This window comes from Schistocerca americana, chromosome 1, assembly GCF_021461395.2.
Source record: "Schistocerca americana isolate TAMUIC-IGC-003095 chromosome 1, iqSchAmer2.1, whole genome shotgun sequence".
Taxonomy (NCBI): Eukaryota; Metazoa; Arthropoda; class Insecta; order Orthoptera; family Acrididae; genus Schistocerca; species Schistocerca americana.
Window position 1 is genome coordinate 186,923,216 of NC_060119.1, and position 19,296 is coordinate 186,942,511.

Genomic DNA, 19,296 nt, shown 5'->3' on the forward strand with positions numbered 1-19,296 from the left:
TCAGAACACTATGCCATTACTCTGTGTACATTTTCCTATGGATTAAGGAAATTGTTTTGATATTTGGTTTCACATAAGATCTGCAGCCTGATATTCAGCTTAATGATCGCAGAACTTGTATAAAAAATCAGTAAATTTGTCCAAGAATCAATAAAAAAATGGTTCAAATGGCTCTGAGCACTATGGGACTTAACATCTGTGGTCATCAGTCCCCTAGAACTTAGAACTACTTAAACCTAACTAACCAAAGGACATCACACACATCCATGCCCGAGGCAGGATTCGAACCTGCGACCGGAGCGGTCACGCGGTTCCAGACTGAAGCGCCTTTAACCGCACGGCCACACCGGCCGGCAAGAATCAATAAACAATGTTCGAAAAGATTTGCGTTGATTGATTCATTATTTTTAAAGTGGTAAAAATCACTTATTTTATAGGCGCCTAAAATCTACCCCCGCGTTTTTCTGGCTGTCTGTGAAGGCTACTATAGAAATTTTGATACGATTTATGTTATTAGATGGACTGAATCAGGAGGAAGGCTTGTGTGTTTAATTTATAAATATTTCGTGCAAACTTGGTGAACTATGATGAATTAAAGGTTGTTGCATTACTCTGTGTGTTGTGCATTTTGGTGATCGCATATTACAGGATTTTTTACTGTTGTGAACCCTTTTTTTAATTCTTTTTCCACAGAACCAAACGTAACTCGGACAACAAATCGAAAAAATCATCATTACTTTATTATTTCTTAACGAACTACCGAATATCATGGTTTTCTGACACAAAAATACTTATATAGTATCCCCGAACAACCCCCTAAATCTTGTCTGTAGAGTTCAGGTTCACCATTCAGATAGAGGTATTCAAATATTCAGTCTACGTAAACATTTCCGTCGCTAGACAGAAGAGGGTCACAATGGCGGTACCCATGAGGCGAAACCCGAGAGGATGTGGTTACTGGCCGATAGTTTCGAAGTTGGGGCAACGAACTGCTGCAGACAGTGGCCGCGTGAAACGGTAGCCTTGCACCGCTTGCCGGTAGTCCACTGTTCTGCCGTCAGATGGCACGTCTGCTGCGACCGTTATCTTTGGGAGTGGGGCAGCTGTTTATTTGCATCGCAGATTTTCTCGAGAGCGGACAAACACGCCTTGGTGCAAGGGCCTTCTCCACGTCTTGGAGGGGCCGCCTGTTTACGTCAGCGGGTTTCCGCGTTGCGGTTTTTCGTGGAGTTGCGTAAACCGCGGGAAATCGACGTAGAGGGCAACGCTTCGGATGCTCTGCCGCCATATGTGGCATCATTTTGCGCAGCTGCTGACAACTGCTTAAAGACAGAGTCAACTGGAACTTCAATTTTCTTCTTGTAGTTCTACGGCGATACACAGTGTGACTTCTCAGCTTTCGTCGAAGCGACTGATTAATAGTGCGCTTTCGTTCAGCCGAGTTACTGATTCCATTTTCGCACAATATTTCGACGACGGAACCTGCTGTCTTCTTCAGGTGTTGCGAGCTATGTTGCAGTGGCCACTCGTTGTCTTGACTCCCACCCGGCTGCGAGGTTATTCCTGGCGTTCCACCCCTACGCCTACTGATACTAATTCGATACTCACTTATTTTTTCACAGCATGTACTCTTATTCCTAGAAAAGCACATTCTCTCAGTCCTTCACCATACGCAACAAAGATACTCTCAGCTGGAGATTCTGCTCCATACAGTTCAAACGCTCTCAGTTAAGAAGAGCATCACTGTACATTTACAACACATTGCGTTTCTACAACACCGACAAATATACAGCTACTTGAGCCAGTGTATACGGAAAACAATTTACAGCATGGGTACAAAACGTTACAGGAATGATGCTAATATTGTGTGCTGCAGGACTTGCGTTGTTAGCTTGTTAGTGTCATGACTTGCCGTTATGCGCCGGTAGGGGTACGGCGACCTAGGATTGAAACACGAGCATTACGGTTGCAGACAGTCAACATGGACCCGGACAAGCTGATCAGGGATTTACTCGTAAAGTTGTTTCATCAAAACATAGGCAATAGCGCTGCTATATCGACATATTAATGGAATACGGAGAGATCCTCTTTTCGCAACGGAATTGAATTGAAGGCCAAGATTCAGATCATTGAATTAACGGATATTTGGGAACTGCTTCTGCGAGGGGCTCACGGACAATTGCACCACAAGTTGTTGATGACTTACGATTACTTGCTTTTGATGGGGGCCCTCTTAAGTAGCGAAAGTTTAATTATAACCACCATCTACAATTGTAACAAGTACATTCTCAAGGATGCAGAACATGTCAAGCCAAAGAAACTGGTACATCTGCCTAATATCGTGTAGGGCCCCCGCGAGCACGCAGAAGTGCCGCAACACGACGTGGCATGGAGTCGACTAAAGTGCGCGTCATTTATGTTGGCGGCCGAGTTTAGGTTCGTTCTGCGCATCTGACGTCACAAAACACAGGCAGCCAATGAACAGAGAACGACGTTGGCAGATCTCAACTGCAGTGCAGAGCATGGACGAGTGTCTTCAGCTTTAGAAGCGTTCAGACATAAATAAAGTAATAGAACAAAAGTAATGTCTTGATAGCAGACTTTCTTTTACAGAAAGTTTGGAAAAAGCATTCTTTATACCAATTCCTTCATATTCTATTAATTAATTAAACCAAACAAGCAATAAGACACCTAATTCAGACGATAGCAAGGAAAGGTGTTTGTATCAATCACACGAACCGATTTTTCGCAATAAAGAACAGCGGTAATTGTTTATTTCCTATTGTACTTCGACGAAGCGTGAGTAATTCATAGTCATACCAACAGTGTTTGTCAGTATTTTGCGTGACGTGTCAGAGTCTTCATGGGGTTCTACAGTTAGACGAGTTGCGATAACGTAATGGTTAAGGTGATGGGCTTCTACGCGAAAGATTATGAGTTCAAACCTTGTGCGGAGCGTAATATTTTCATTATTTAAAAACAATATCGAAGTGCGTTACTTCACGAATTATATTCGTTTGAACGCAATTTTTTGAAACTTCTAGTGCTTTATTTCTTTATTTAAAATAAAGCCAAACGTGCTCAGTGTAAATAAAACTTTTGTTACAGTCGCGACAGACGGAATATTTCTCAATATTACATACGACACCTATGTGGTACTTAAAGGAGATATTGTTATAGAGCAAATTTTATATGAAATTTAGGTATCTTGTCCACATTTCATCCTCAACATTGTGACAACTAAAATCGACCATACGGAAAGTATGCTCTATGGACTTTTACCTCTGCAAACTCTTCAAAATTTCGCGCAATGGTTTACTATATTTAATGCTGCATAATAACTGCGTTGAACATCGAAACAAAATTAAGTCATTTATGGGGGGAAGGTATCAGTCAAGAAGATGTGTAAAAGTCTAATTTTTGGGCCAAATAGTTTTTGTGGAATCGAATGATAAGGCTGTCAAAGCAGTCGGAACACGATGTGTCTGCACAGGCGACCAGTGCAGTGACAAAATCGCGCACAGCGCGGAATGCGGGGAGCACGTCTCTGTAGCAGCGAAAGGGTTAATGGAGCCGTGGTGGCTTTACTTCATGAACTGCGCGCTCCCCCCTAAACGTAAGTTTGCGAACTATACTATACTATGGCGCTGCTTCTATTGGCGCGTGCGTCGTTTGCAACTGGCAACGCAGCAATCTCGCGCGTCTGGGCGGGCATGCGCGAGCCGCCAAGATAAAAGAATTGAACTATAATGTCTGAAGTAGTGCTGGAGGGAATTGATACCGTGAATCCTGTAGGGCTGTCCATAAATCCGTAAGAGTACGAGGAGATGGAGATCTCTCCCGTACAGCACGTTGCAAGGCATCCCAGATATGCTCAGTAATGTTCATATCTGGGGAGTTTGGTGCCCAGCGGAAGTGTTTAAACTCAGAAAAGTGTTCCTGGAGCCACTCTGTAGCAATTCTGGACGTGTGGGGTATCGCGTTGTCCTGGTGGAATTGCCCAAGTTCGTCGAGGGAATGCACAATGGATATGAATGAATGCCGGTGATCAGACAGAATGCATACGTACGTGTCACCTGTCAGAGTCGTATCTAGACGTATCAGAGGTCCCACATTCATTGGACTGCCCATTTTCTTCCACAGATCCTGCAATTATTCCTCACTTTACTGAAGATAGCAAAGCCATACTGAGGATAGCAAAGCCATCAGTGAATCTTAGGATTTCATTTCACCCTGAATTTTAATCTTACTACTGAATCTCTGTCATTGTTACTTAGATGTACAGACTGGTGCGAAAGTTTGCATATCTGTCTTATACCACCTATATCCGAGCACTTCGTTACTCTTAAATTCTTATCGTTCCCTCTCGGTTCTTTTACGCACTGTATATTAACCGTCTTTCCCTGTAGTTTACTCCTATCTCCTTCATAATTTAGATCACCTTGCACTCTTTTGCACTGTCAGACTCCGTTACTAGGTCAACAAATTATGTGAATTCGTCTGCCTTGTTTGATCGCAAGTCGTCCAAAGCTCTTTCAAACTCTTACTCTAATACTAGTTCCCCAACGTCTTCCATATCGACTCCCATTTCTTCCTAATCAATCACAAGTCCTCCCCCTCGTAGATGCTTTCAATGTACTCTTTACAATTATCTGCTCTCTACTCTGCTTTTAACTGTGGAATTCATCTTGCTCTCTTAATCTTGACGCCTTTGCTTGTAGTTTCACCGCAGCTTTGCGAGGTGCCGGGACTAGCAGTGTATTTAACACTAAATTCTTCTAGAATCTTCATATGGAAATGATGCTTTAAGCCCCCCTCCCCTTTTCCAACTCATACTTTTGCTGTTGCACATGGATTAAGAAGAAACGCGAACTGACTGTAATCGACCCTGCAAGTGGAGTAGAAGAGAGTTTGGCACCTGCAATAATTTGAGTGATAGAAATTAATTTGATAAAGGAAAGTTTCATTAACGTAGTGATAAATGAAAGGGTTGCTCTACCGATCAACAGAATGAAAGTTCTGTCCAAAAGAACAATTTGATTTATTATGACCAAACTCAAAATAATAAACAAAACACATGAACATTTACAATACGTCAAATTAGATACTCAGATAAATGCTGTGAAGGTGAAATTGTCCATAAAGTAGATTGTGACATTTATGACCAAGTGGTATGTGGAGCCAATTCCTTGCAACTCAAATCTTAAGAGAAACTCCCAGCCAATCCAACATTAATTGCTGCTACTGTAGTGAGAACTCAGACAACGAACACCCAAGACAGAACCACGTTAGAAAAGATGGGAACAGGCGCGCTTTGCTGAGCTCTGATTGTCACATAACTAAATTCCCTAATCTGCTGGTGCTGCGGACATACATTACCAAGCTGTCTTCTTAAATGCAAGGGCACGATCTGGCATACCAGAGGCGATGGCTGGTTGCTTCGACGTCTCGTCGTGGTGATGATAATGTCGCGAGTATAGCCCAAAACAAATTATCCTGGTCTGGTTGTTCCAGACTAAAGACTTCCTAGCAACACAAATGCGCCTCTGAGTGGGACGAAGAAGGCTCGCTACACAATCACTGACGGTACACTGATTGATTTTAACAAGCGAAGTCGCACAGTAACTCTGATACAGTCAACTTTAGCGAAAACTGTTCAAGACGGACAGCATAGGCCGCTTGTATGCAGAACGCTCAATTGGCAACTGTACTCGGAAAGCTACGCTGAAGTCGAAACTTCAGCAACTTCGTCAAACAGTTACAATTAAGTGAAAGTATATTAGACAGCCAACAGAAGCCAGGCTGTCCAGAACAGCGAGAGCTCAGTCTTGTAACCTACTCCTACCGAAAAGCGAGAGCCGACTCTCTCAAGAGCACTCGTACAAGCCGAACACAGAACATTCCCGCTCCCACGACAGTGGCCATGGTTAAAATGTGCCAATCAGCGACTCGAAAACCGGCGGAAAATTCCACTCTATTGCCGAAGCACTACTATTCCACCAATGGAGATACTTGGCTCCAATTTCTGCTCCGATTTTGATACGTCACGGAGCTATCCCCTGAGCAAGCCAATCAGTTATGATTTTGCAGAAAACGCGGGAATGTGCCTGCCAAGACTGCCTGGGAGCACAAGTCATTCCCACGCTTCGCTGGTAGCCCGTCAGAAAGTGTTTTCACTAAGTTTCTGCAAAGTAACGGAATCTCTAGCCCCAGCCGCTCCTTCAGGCTCCTGTGGGCATGTCACCCCCACTCTTATGACAATGTCGGCTTCTGGAAAGCATCCACTCGATTCCCTCAAACCCGTCAGCATAGCCCTTTCAAGATCAGCAAAACCCGTCTGTCACCAGACCACTCGGGTGATGAGAGAAGCTGCGTGGGAAGTCCGCTTGTGAAGCAATAGCAACTTTTCTCCACATGCAATTAGAGAGGAAAATATTCATATCTTCTGAGTTCTCAATACTAGCCTTGTAATGACAATACTCGGCCATACTTCCCCAAATCGAATTACTCAGAGTAAGATATAAACATGAGAGGGGGCAAGTCACTGTGTGCATCTTAAAGGCACTCCACCTCTCATAGCCCCTACGCCATTTTAGATTGTAATTGGTAAGTGGTTGGCTCACTTATGTGTGGGTTAGTGAGTCAATCGCCCAAGAACAACCTTGCAATCTGACTCAACATGCTGTACTCTATAAAAAAAAAATCATTGCAACAGAAGATGCTGCTCATAGAGAGGGGACATTATGACGTAACCAACCTCACCTTCTTAATATGGAAATTTAACACTCACATCACACATCTATACCCAGGGAGCCCCTTCCAAACACCGATTCACACAGACATTCACACTCTAAACATGGCCCGGGCATGTGAGCCAAATATGGAGCAGTTTATTCTTTACAATCAGAGTTGGAGTGCTGTGCAATTAAATGCCCAAGATGTAACAACAATTTCAGTCACTAAAGTAACCTGATCTAAATCACACATGATACTATTTAAGTTAACAATCTCTTTGTGAGCTTTCAGAATCTAATTACAACCCTTGATTCATTCTGTCTCCCTGCAGCAAGAATAACCTTTACAAAATGTTCCCTGACCTGATGGTCCATTCACAATGACAGTGGTGGTATCTGCCTCAGTTTATGGGGAATTCAGGTACCTGTTTGCATACACACAACAATAAATACAGAATACAAAAACAAATATGGTGCAGAGAACAATACAGCAATTTGTGCGCCCTATTCTATCGCTTACATAAGAATGACAATGCAAAACAGAGACACATACAAGGTATAGCATACATTACAAAAACTGTGCTGAGAATGAGGCACTAAATCACATTGTTAGAAATATTCAAAGCATTTCACAATTTCGTTGGTTTCTCTGAGGGGGCTGGTCTATTGAGTCATAAGCATTGATGCACGTGGTTCCATGTCTTGAGCATCGAAGAGGGGCTTTTGGGATGGGGCCACTGTACTGACATCAGAAGTGCTAAATGTCGGGTGTTGTTGCTACGTTGTTGCCACAGCAATAGGATGTGCTGGAGCATCTGCAGTACACCGTTGAGATTGCAGCAAGACCCACGCATATGATCACGGCAGTATGGTAGGAAGACATAGTGATAGGCTCTCTTCATGACGATTAATTGTCTCTGAGGTCTACTAGTTGGGATGCATCACTAGTCCTGATCTATTCTCTCCCTGGACAGTACTTTACATTTCCCAATATTGCAGTTCGACGAGGGATGATGGCACGTGGAGTGACTCCAAAGGTGTGTGAGGTCATCCATACAGGATCGAACAATGAGCGACGATTGCTACAACTGCTCTCTAAGTGAGAGGAGAAGTTAGAAATGAGACAATTCATTTGTTGGAGTTTGTGGCACGATACTGCTTTGTGTATGCAGATTGGCCAATGCTAGTGAGTTGTAAAAACTGAAACAGGTGAGTATATAGCGTCCCTTTCATTCCTGAGGCACATGAGGCGCAGTTTCTGACACAGTATGTGATCTTTGTGTACTCACGACAACGTGGTCTGCCGCAGGGAATCCTCCCAAACGGCTACCGCGTCCGGAGAGCTAGCTGGCTGTTGCGTGCTGGTCGCGTGTCAGTGTCAACGGCCAACCTGACTTTCTCTTGTGGCCGGACGATGGCTGTCCCCCGCCTAATCCCTCAGGTATACGGCCCGGTGACTGTCAGCTTGTAGGACCGGACGCTCCCGCGCCCTTCTCGTCAGGTGGCACACTGACGCTCCTCTCCTTGCAGGTAGCCGATGACCTCATGACCTCTTGTTTTTGCTCCGGCTGGCCTCTGCATTGCCACGATACTCATCATCTGCACAGTTCTGAAAAAAAAAAAATCTTATGCCGAACTTTTTCCCATGACCTTCTATGTTATAATAAATTTACATAACGATACATTGATGGTCTGTCATTTCAAACACTCTTATTTTAATTTTATAGTTATTAATCTATGGCTATCATTATAACAAAATCTTGGTGTATCTAATTAGACATGGAAATAATTTATCTTGATATTTGTGTAGAGACTGATCTCACTACTGTACATAGTGTGTGACAACTGATGCTGTGTATTGGATGAACAACTAAATGTGCGGGCCCGCGCTAATATTACTATTACTTATACAGAGCGACAGTAGACATGCTCAAGAATTAACTACCATTTGCCAACGATCTACATTCTATGTCTTTTGAATAAATTATTTTATTATGCAGGTTGAAGATTTACTGAGCTATAAAGAACATGCAACTATTCTACGTTCGCTCGCCCGCCGTCCCTCCATCCCGGGTCTGCGGTTTGGTGACCTGAAAAATAGCATCCCAACAGGCGCGCGCCAAACTCTTGTGGTACAAAACCCCCACAATATTAAGGATCTAGTTATTGCTAAATCCTAAAGTTTAACTTATACTAGTATATGGTACTTTTTTTTTACCTTATACAATACTCTTACATAATTCCTGTTACGCTGAGATGTCTCGTTGCTCACCGCTATTGACGACAGTGATATGCGCGCCGTACGACACGGCCTCCGAGTTCTCACTACGGCTCACTGAAACTCCAGAGACTGGATTAGCCATGGCTATACAAGATAATAAATTTATAGTTGCAACTTCTTTTTCTATGTGATGCGGTTTTAGCGATCAAAGTGCCCCTTTCCAGAGGCAATGTAATATGACCAAGCCAGGACTGGTTCCTGTTGAGGATTCAGTCGTCCACCACACGCCAGCTACACAGAATGCACGAATCTCCAAGTATAATTCCTTGGTTATTCATCTGTGACAGCCACGAGCAGTATGCTAAATCCCCAACCAGAACATTGGCATGGTAGGCTTTATGCCCGCATTTCTACCGTCTAGGGCACCACTGGAGTCAAACGCTCACAGGTTCACCCCGACTTGCAAGACAACGGTGCTGGCGCATCACTGTAAAAACTATACTGCCCATATTCATCCTCGAAATCACGCAATATCCCACAATCTTGCAGTGCACTGACGCATGCCTGCAAGTATTTGTATGAACGTCTCGCGAACTGGTTGTGGCCGCTATGGAGCGTATCACGACTCCCCAGAACTCTTCTAGGAGCACGTTCTTGTATGCGCTCGTTTGTGCGACATCTCCTCACTCATCACTATTCCTCAACATGGACACCGGACAAGAAAGGACAAAAACATTGCTCATGGCATGGTAGTGCAGCCTACTCTATTGACATTGCAAGTTGCGAACATAAAGCAAAAAGGATAGCAGAAGTATATTCTTTTGCAAGACAACGCAGCGTGTTAATACTTTAACAGTCTTAATCTATTAATGCAACGATTATTGTTCCCCAAAGAAAGGTTCGTATATTTGCCTATTCTACTATGTACACCGCTTAAACTACTATGATTCCACGAACTTCTTTATGTGAGAGATGTGGTGGAGTCCTGTGGACTAGCGCCAATCCCTTGTTAGACTCCCCCTCCTCTGACGTGCATTAGGATTTGCAGGTCTAATTTCAATCTCCTGGTTCTCCTGTTTTCCTTGATTTCGCTCTCTGTAAATACGGTCGCTTTGCCGTTCGTTATTCCTCCTGGCCCAGCTTCCTAGTCTAGCATGATCCTGTTCCCTGACGTTCTGGTTTCCAAAACCTTGGCTAGCGTAACCTTGATTTCTGTAACCCTGGTTTCCAAAATGACCAGTGCGATTATGCCATCTGTTGTCGTCCTCTCTTGCGGGTCGTTGGTATTTGTTACTCTGTCCCTTCTTCCTGTCCTTTGCGTCTTGTTTGTCAAAGACAACTTCGAGTTCACCCAATAGACTCTTGAATCCTTCTATGTCAGATCCACACTTCCCGACAAGTGTCTGTTGGAACCTAACTGGCAATTTGGAAAAACAAACTTTGATGATTTCTCCCTTGCTATATGGACTATCTAAAAATTGATTCTTCTTGAGTAAATCATCAAAAAACTTGGTTGCACTCCTTTGCCCGGACACTTCCAGTTCAGGACAAAAGATTATTTCCTCTTTAATCCTGTCTTGGGTTTCCTTTGACCAGTAGATCCGCAGGGACGTATCAACAAATTCCTGGTACGTCCGACACGTCGCTGTCTCACCCCCCATCTTTTCCGCGGTTTGGCCTTCGATATATCCACACATGAATTCTAGTTTTGCCTGGGTTGGCCATGATAACGGTAATGAATTTGTAAACTGCATCACCCAGCTCTTCGGATGCATCGACCCTCCATTTTCTTTGAACTTTTGGAATTTTAGTATCAACAAGAAGTGATTGTGATCAAAATCCTGTCTGATCCTCGCACTGGTGTTGTCACTCGTTTCCGATACTCGCACTTCTGCTGAGTGTCCTGATCTATCTTGCTGGTAACTGTGATGCACTACCTCTGTATCACAGTGGAAATGGCATTCAGCATTCACTCTCCTAACTGGGCGGCAATTATTGGAGTTATTACTCGCTGTTTCTGCGTATGCATTGTTGGTTCCGCACTCTGTCACTGTGCTAGAGCACGGCGGGCTTTTCCTCGGAGACACATCCTCAGTATCCAAACGCGCAGTGCTCGTGTGCCCGTTTCGCTCTAGTTTTGCTATCCTACTCTCTACTTCTTTCATTCGTTTCGTGATGTTCGTAACCGCGATATTAGCTTGAGTTTTTAAGAACGCTAGGGATTTTGAATGGGCTTGTGTCGCACGTCGCAAGCGCCCTGCGAGTTTAGAAGTTGCTTTTGCGATTTTCATTGAACCTGTTGCTGCCGTTTTGGCTAGGCCTGCTACTTTTTGTGCAGCCATTGACTTTTGTTTTACTTCTTCACATTCTTTCTTTATTGTTAGTAATTCCCCACGAATTTCCCCTATATGCGAAATTATTGCCTGAGTGTCCTTCTTACGCTGTTCGTCAACTTCTTCCTTCTCCTTCTTACGCTGTTTCTCATCTTCTTCTTTATCTTTCTTACGCTGTTTCTCATCTTCTTCCTTCTCCTTCTTACGCTAATTCTCATCTTCATCATTCTCCTTCTTACGCTATTTCTCATCTTCTTCCTTCTCCTTCTTACGTTGTTCGTCAGCTTCTTCATTCATTGATCTTAGGAAGCTCTGTATTAGCTTAATGTCATTCTTTTGATCCTCGTCACACATGGGCGATGTAACTCTGGACACCTGGGCGCTAGAGCTCTGACGTGACCGAATTGGCCTCCGTCTGCTCTCGTTCGTTAGACTATAAACTTCTGCTACCGTCACGACCTGTGTGCCCGTCTCTGTTTCATCCTCTACCTCACTACCATAATCACGGCCGCGACGTTGCTCTAAGACCGTGTCCAAATCACCTTCTTCATCAATGACCCTGTCGCTGTGTCCTGCTAAAAATGTGCCCATCTCATCTCCGAACCTATCCCCGTCAGTAACCTGCACCATATCCATTATGCAATCCTCTTTTGTTTTAGCTTCACTCGCTTATCGTCGCGCCTTACTTCTCGTGATCATTCATGAAAAACAAATTTATCTAAAATGCACAATAAAAATAATCTACTCCCTATATTTTTACACATAGACATAAAATTTTAACAACGCCGTTCCAACGCTGTAATTACGTACACGATTTGTTGTGGTACAGAAACCGCACACAAAGCCGACAACGTGTGACGTGGTACGGACACCACATCAAAGAACTACAAAAAAATCAATGAACGAACAAAAAGTTCATACACTGAAAACAAAAAAACCAATCATGCGCCGCTACTTAAAAACTAAAGGCGGAAGTACCAGAAAAAGGGTATTAATAATTGAAAAATTAAGTAAAAAAATTTTTGAATGTTCCTACTGAGAATACTGCTTGCATATCAGCGATTCACAGGAAAGATCCAAGGCTAAGGGTCGCCATTTTATCCGAGGTGCCGGAGCTAACAGTGTATTTAACACTTATTTCTTCTAGAATCTTCATATGGAAATGATGCTCTAAGCCCCCCTTCTCTAACTCCGACTTTTGCTGTTGCACATGGATTAAGAAGAAACGCGAACTGCCTGTAATCGACCCTGCAAGTGGAGTAGAAAAGAGTTTGGCACCAGCAATAGTTAGATTTGACAGAAATTAATTTGATAAAGGAAAGTTTCATTAACGTAGTGATAAATGAAAGGGTTGCTCTACCGATCAACAGAATGAAAGTTCTGTCCAAAAGAACAATTTGATTTATTATGACCAAACTCAAAATAATAAACAAAACACATGAACATTTACAATACGTCAAATTGGATACTCAGATAAATGCTGTGAAGGTGAAGTTGTCCATAAAGTAGATTGTGACATTTATGACCAAGTGGTATGTGGAGCCAATTCCTTGCAACCCAAACCTTAAGAGAAGCACCCAGCCAACCCAACATTAATTGCTGCTACTGTAATGAGAACTCAGACAATGACCACCCAAGACAGAACCACGTTAGAAAAGACGGGAACAGGCGCGCTTTGCTGAGCTCTGATTGTCACATAACTAAATTCCCTAATCTGCTGGTGCTGCGGACATACATTACCAAGCTGTCTCCTTAAATGCAAAGACACGATCTGGCATACCAGAGGCGATGGCTGGTTGCTTCGACGTCCCGTTGTGGTGATGATGCTGTCACGAGTATAGCCCAAAACAAATTATCCTGGTCTGGTTGTTCCAGACTAAAGACTTCCTAGCAACACAAATGCGCCTCTGAGGGAGACGAAGAAGGCTCGCTACACAATCACTGATGGTACACTGATTTTAACAAGCGACGTCACACAGTAACTCCGATACAGTCAACTTTAGCCAAAACTGTTCAAGGCGGACAGCATAGGCCAATTGTATGCAGAACCTCAATTGGCAACTGTACTCGGAAAGTTACGCTGAAGTCGAAACTTCAGCAACTTCGTCAAACAGTTACAATTAAGTGAAAGTATATTAGACAGCCAACAGAAGCCAGGCTGTCCAGAGCAGCGAGAGCTCAGTCTTGTAACCTGCTCCTACCGAAAGGCGAGAGCCGACTCTCTCAAGAGCACTCGTACAAGCCGAACACAGAACATTCCCACTCCCACGACAGTGGCCATGGTTAAAACGTGCCAATCAGCGACTCGAAAACCGGCGGAAAATTCCACTCTATTGCCGAAGCACTACTTTTCCACCAATGGAGATACTTGGCTCCAATTTCTGCACCGATTTGGATACGTCACGGAGCTATCCCCTGAGCAAGCCAATCACAGTTATGATTTTGCAGAAAACGTGGGAATGTGCCCGCCAAGACTGCCTGGGAGCACAAGTCATTCCCACGCTTCGCTGGTAGCCCATCAGAAAGTGTTTTCACTAAGTTTCTGCAAAGTAACGGAATCTCTAGCCCCAGCCGCTCCTTCAGGCTCCTGTGGCCTTGTCACCCCCACTCTTATGACAATGTCAGCGTCTGGAAAGCATCCGCTCGATTCCCTCAAACCCGTCGGCATAGCCCTTTCAAGATCAGCAAAACCCGTCTGTCACCGGACCACCCGGGTGATGAGAGACGCTGCATGGGAAGTCCGCTTGTGAAGCAATAGCAACTTTTCTCCACATGCAATTAGAGAGGAAAATATTCATATCTTCTGAGTTCTCAATACTAGCCTTGTAATGACAATACTCGGCCATACTTCCCCAAATCGAATTACTCAGAGTAAGATATAAACATGAGAGGGGGCAAGTCACTGTGTACATCTTAGAGGCATGCCACCTCTCAGCTTGTTTTGACTTCTGAAATTGCGGAATCAGTTGTTCCCAAGACCGTTTTTTTCTATTTCCTCACATTTTTCCTGCAGCCATTTATCTTTGGATTCCATACACTTCCTGTTTATTCCATTGCTAATAAATTATATTGGTGCATTCTCCTGTCTTTCCCCTCACAATTAAAATATTTCTTGTCAAGCACTCTTCGCAGTTACCTTCCATGTACCTATATTTTTGTGTGCAACTGGAGTGATGCCCTTTTTAGAGACATCACTTCCTCTTCAGCTGAACTGCATACTGTAGTACTCATTTTTGCAGTATCTACCGCCTTAAAGAAATTCAGACCCATGCATCGTTTCTAATTGCTTCAGTAGCCCACTTCTTTCCATTTTGACTCTTCCGAACGATTCTCTAAAGCCTTATTCTGCTCTTCAGAATCACTAAATTGTTATCTGAGTCTGTATCTGCTCCTGGATAACTCATATAACCCAATATCTTATTTCGGAATCTCTGTCCAACTATAACGTTGTCCAGCTATAATCTCAATGTGCCCAAGTATACTCCTCCCCTTGAGATTTTTGAACAGTATATTTACAGTTACTAGCTCAAATTTGTTGCAAAACCCAGGTAGCCTATTCCTGTCTCATTCGTACAACCAGGCCTATATTCTCCTGCTGCTGCTTACCAGTCACACATGATTATTAGATTATCATCTACTTTTACGAACTGAATCATAGGTTCAATTACTTAATATACTTCCTCTATTTCTTCATCTTCTACCTAAGACGTCAGCACGTACAACTGAACCAATGCTATTGGCCTTGGTTTGCTGTCGATTCTGATTATGATTATCATATGACTAAACTGTTAGCAACTCACTGTCTATCCACCGTTCCCACTCATGATGAATCCTAGTTCTGTCTTGCACATGCTCTTGGAAACTTTAACAACTTTAGCCACTTTCAGTCGGAACACTAATTCATTAACAACTGTCTGTCACCTCTCTCCATCCGTATTGTTAGTTAATATTCGTCCTCTCATAATATTTCCCATACTTTACTCGTGGTTTACGTTAATGTTTCATTTCGTACTTAGTGTTTCACTTGACATCCATCCTGAAAGCTTTGACAGCCTCCACTTGACTCAAACAGGCACAGATGTTGCTGTAATTCGAAGCTTTATTTGGAAGAAAACTAATAAATAGATGCAATAGTTATTAATGCTTCTGCGAGAACTGCCAGTGCCAAAAAATTGCACCTGATTCCACAAGTGTTGAGGGCACTGCCTACACTCTATAAGAGGTATGAGGAAAACATTTGTGCAGTCATTTCAGAACTACGGCAATATAGCACTTCGTTCATAACACAAGGTTCAAATAAAACGTATAAACCCAACATTATGTTGTCAACACCAGTCATTAAATTTACAATGGGGCACTCCAAAGTAGGAGTCTTTTCACTACAAATTTACAGAGAGGTACTAAGCACATTGACAAAATATTCTTGATGTCATAATTAGAACTGCAAGAGATGCTATCGACTATGAATTATTGAACCAGTGCTATTTCTTTTTCGGTTGAGTGAGGGAATTTGAAAAAGGTTCTGGAGGATTTCAGCAGCTTAAGCAACTGGACAAGTATTTAGTCACTCATAAGAAACACCATGTCAATGTCGTTTATCACACTCTCCAGCGTTCATAATGGCATCAATACGGGGCATGGCATTCGTTACTTGTTCTCAAATGGCATGTGCAGATATGAAAGGGTTATGACGTGCTTGGTGCACGATATGGCGACCCTACCTGGAGGTAGTCAGACGTGTTCGATTGGAACCTGGCGACCAGTATGCCTGCATACGCGTTCTCATGAAGTCCAATATCGGGGAACTGTCATATCATAACCCTCCCAAATCTATAAATTTCACGATTCGACTAGCAGGCCAAATGGAAACCTAGGATGAGGTCCTTTTAAAACTCTAACACGTGCTGATAATGATGTCTCACTCTAGTACAAGTCTTTTCCGTGTCCTTCACTCTGATCATTCAGTATTTGACACTGTTCACGCCCTTATATAATACCCTTCCAGGTCTGGTAACAACACGAATCATCACTAACACTAACGCACGCCAGCCGGTGTGGCCAAGCGGTTCTAGGCGCTTCAGTCTGGAACCGCGCGACCGCTACGGTCGCAGGTTCGAATCCTGCCTCGGGCATGGATGTGTGTGATGTCCTTAGGTTAGCTGAGTTTAAGTAGGTCTACGTCTAGGGGACTAATGACCTCAGATGTTAAGTCCCATAGTCCTCAGACCCATTTGAACCACTGATGCACGGTTGTGGCTGTTCCAGTTGTCCAAAGAAACTGCAGCTAGAATAATTTACGCATTCGCCGATGGTGTGTACGCGTTCGAAGCATATTAACATCCGATCATTAATGTATAATAATAAGAACAACGGTTCCATTGCTCTCCCTGGAAGCACACCAGACATCAGTTTAGTCTCTGTCGGTCCATTATGGCCAGGGGACATCGACTGGTACCGTCGGTCGATTATGGCCAGGGGACATCGGCTGGTACGTACTTTTCAATTCAGTAAACTTTACCAACAGCCGTATACTTTAGGTTATTTTATTTTATTTCGAACGCAACCAGTTTAGGGAATTCATTTTTCTGCAGGTCCCTTACGCTTTTTTCGAATCAACGAGCTTTCGTATGAATGAGTTGCGCAACGATTGGGATTCATGGTATTCAGTTTTATGGCACTATACGATAAGAAATACAACGATATACTAGCAGACGGCATTTCCCGATGTAAGCGAGAAATCTACTGAAAATCATCGCAAGTGCAAATAAACTTATTTTTAACGAACTGTTTTTCAATCTAAAAGCAAATCGAAGTGTAAATAACTTAATTACAGACCACCTCAATAAAGCGAAAAGCGCCTGGTGAAAAAAATCACGCATTTTTGTAGTTGCAACGACAGACAAAAATACCCTCAACAATCATACAGCAACTACGGACTCTATGGTCTTACAAATGAAGAATTTTTTATATGTTTCTACCCTCGCAGATTCTACGGATAACTTCCTCATTTCTTGTCAGTCCACCCAAATTTCAGTATCCTTTGTAGAGCCACATCTGAAATGCTTCGATTCTCCATTTCTCAGCTTCCTCCATACTCCATAACTCATTTTCATATAGATTGATTGATACAGGTGCATTTGATTTGGTCAGGAATGCCCTCTTTCCCGCCTCTTGCCTATTTATTTATGTCTCCTTGCTTCGTCCGTCTCACTTTATTTTACTTCCGAAGTGGCACAATTCCTTTACTGCGTCTACTTCGTGGTCCCCATTTCTGATGTTAATTTTACCATTTATCTCATTTCGGGTACTCCTAATGAGTTTCGTCTTCTTTCAGTTTACTACCAGTCAAATGTGTGTGCTCATTAGACTGTTCATTTCGTTCAGTATGTCCTGTAGTACTTTCCTGGCTTCACTAAGGATAGCTGTCACATAACAAATCTCATCGTTGATAATCTTTCATCCTGAAGTTTAATCCCGCAGATGAACATACCTTTTAATTCAGTCATTCCTTCTTCGGTGTACAGACTGACCAGTAGAGCAGAAATGCAGCACTCTTGTTTTGCATCCTTTTCAATCCGAGCACCTTCGTTCTTGTTCTTCCATTCTTATTGTTCCTTCTTGTTTATAATCCTCGTCTTTCCTTATACCTTACCTTGCACCTGTTTTCTGAGAATTTTGAACATCTTGCACAATTTTATATTGTACAAGATTTTTTTTTCTAGTTCGACAAATCCTACAAATTTGTCTTGATTCCTCTTCAGTCTTGCTTCCATTATCGATGGGACAGAACTGCCTGTCCGGTGCCGTCGCCTTTCCTAAAGTCAAACTGCTCGTCAACTTATGGGTTATAAAATTAATAAAATAAATTAAATAAAATATTAATTATTTTATCTGTATGATTGTCTCTCCTATGAGTCGTCAGGTTTTAATTATTCGGTATCAGACGCTTGACAATGGCTTTTTCGTAAAGGCAATGTTACTCGTAGTTGACCGTGAAATAAAACTGAAATAATCGGACTTCGTAATTAAATCGTTTCCAAAGACTGCTGCGGTAGGTGCGGACTCATAAACTAAATCTCAATATTACAATAATTTGGCAGCCATGCCAAAACGTCGTACAGAGGTGATTGTCTACTAAACAAAAAAATTACACAGTTAGTTAAATCAGATATATTCAATGAATAAGCCTACAGTTCACAATCCTACTTACTTTTATAAATATAAATTCTTTTCAGAATCGAGTGCCTAGTATGGTTGCAACTCGCAGTAATTTTCTATAACATGAAATATGGCGGTGTGCCAGACAATAAACTAAAATACGTGCTTCTCGCACCACTTCAACCAGAGCTCTCTTTTCTTAATCAAACATACGAGTAACATAATTGTGCTTTTGTTTTATCAGCGACACAGCGCTGCAGTTGTGTGCCATAGGCTTTATTTATTTGTCACTGATTATTTATTTAATTAATATCTCGCGTTTCCGAGGAAACTCACGCTCGACATGCAAATGTGCCTTTATATTGCCCCCTGAATTGCGAGGCGAAAGGACACACCTGCAGGCGAGCAATTCACCTAAAGGCACAAGAAAATCTAAGTTATCTACAACTATTTACATGACCTACATTATACACATTGTATACAACTTTGAATGACGCGGGTGCGCCGTAAAAGTTCTTATGTTGGCAGATAGAGTGCGCGCATGCGCAGAAGCGTCTGTGTGACTGCCGTTATGTCGTACAGTTAGATCACGCGGCACAGTATTGCAGTTCATATTGTTCGTGTGCGCGCGTTTCTCAGTCGTTGCACAAAGAAAATTTTCAACCAAGATTACATATGAAGACTACATTCTATGACAGGTAACTTAGTTTTAAATTTACAATATTCGTTATAACACAATACAACTTAGATTGTTGAATGTTCTTAGTTACATAGTATTGTTTTGAAATACTTCAAAGAAAAATGTCCGTATTTTTCAGGTGCGTTGACCTATACACATCGTGTCGTTATT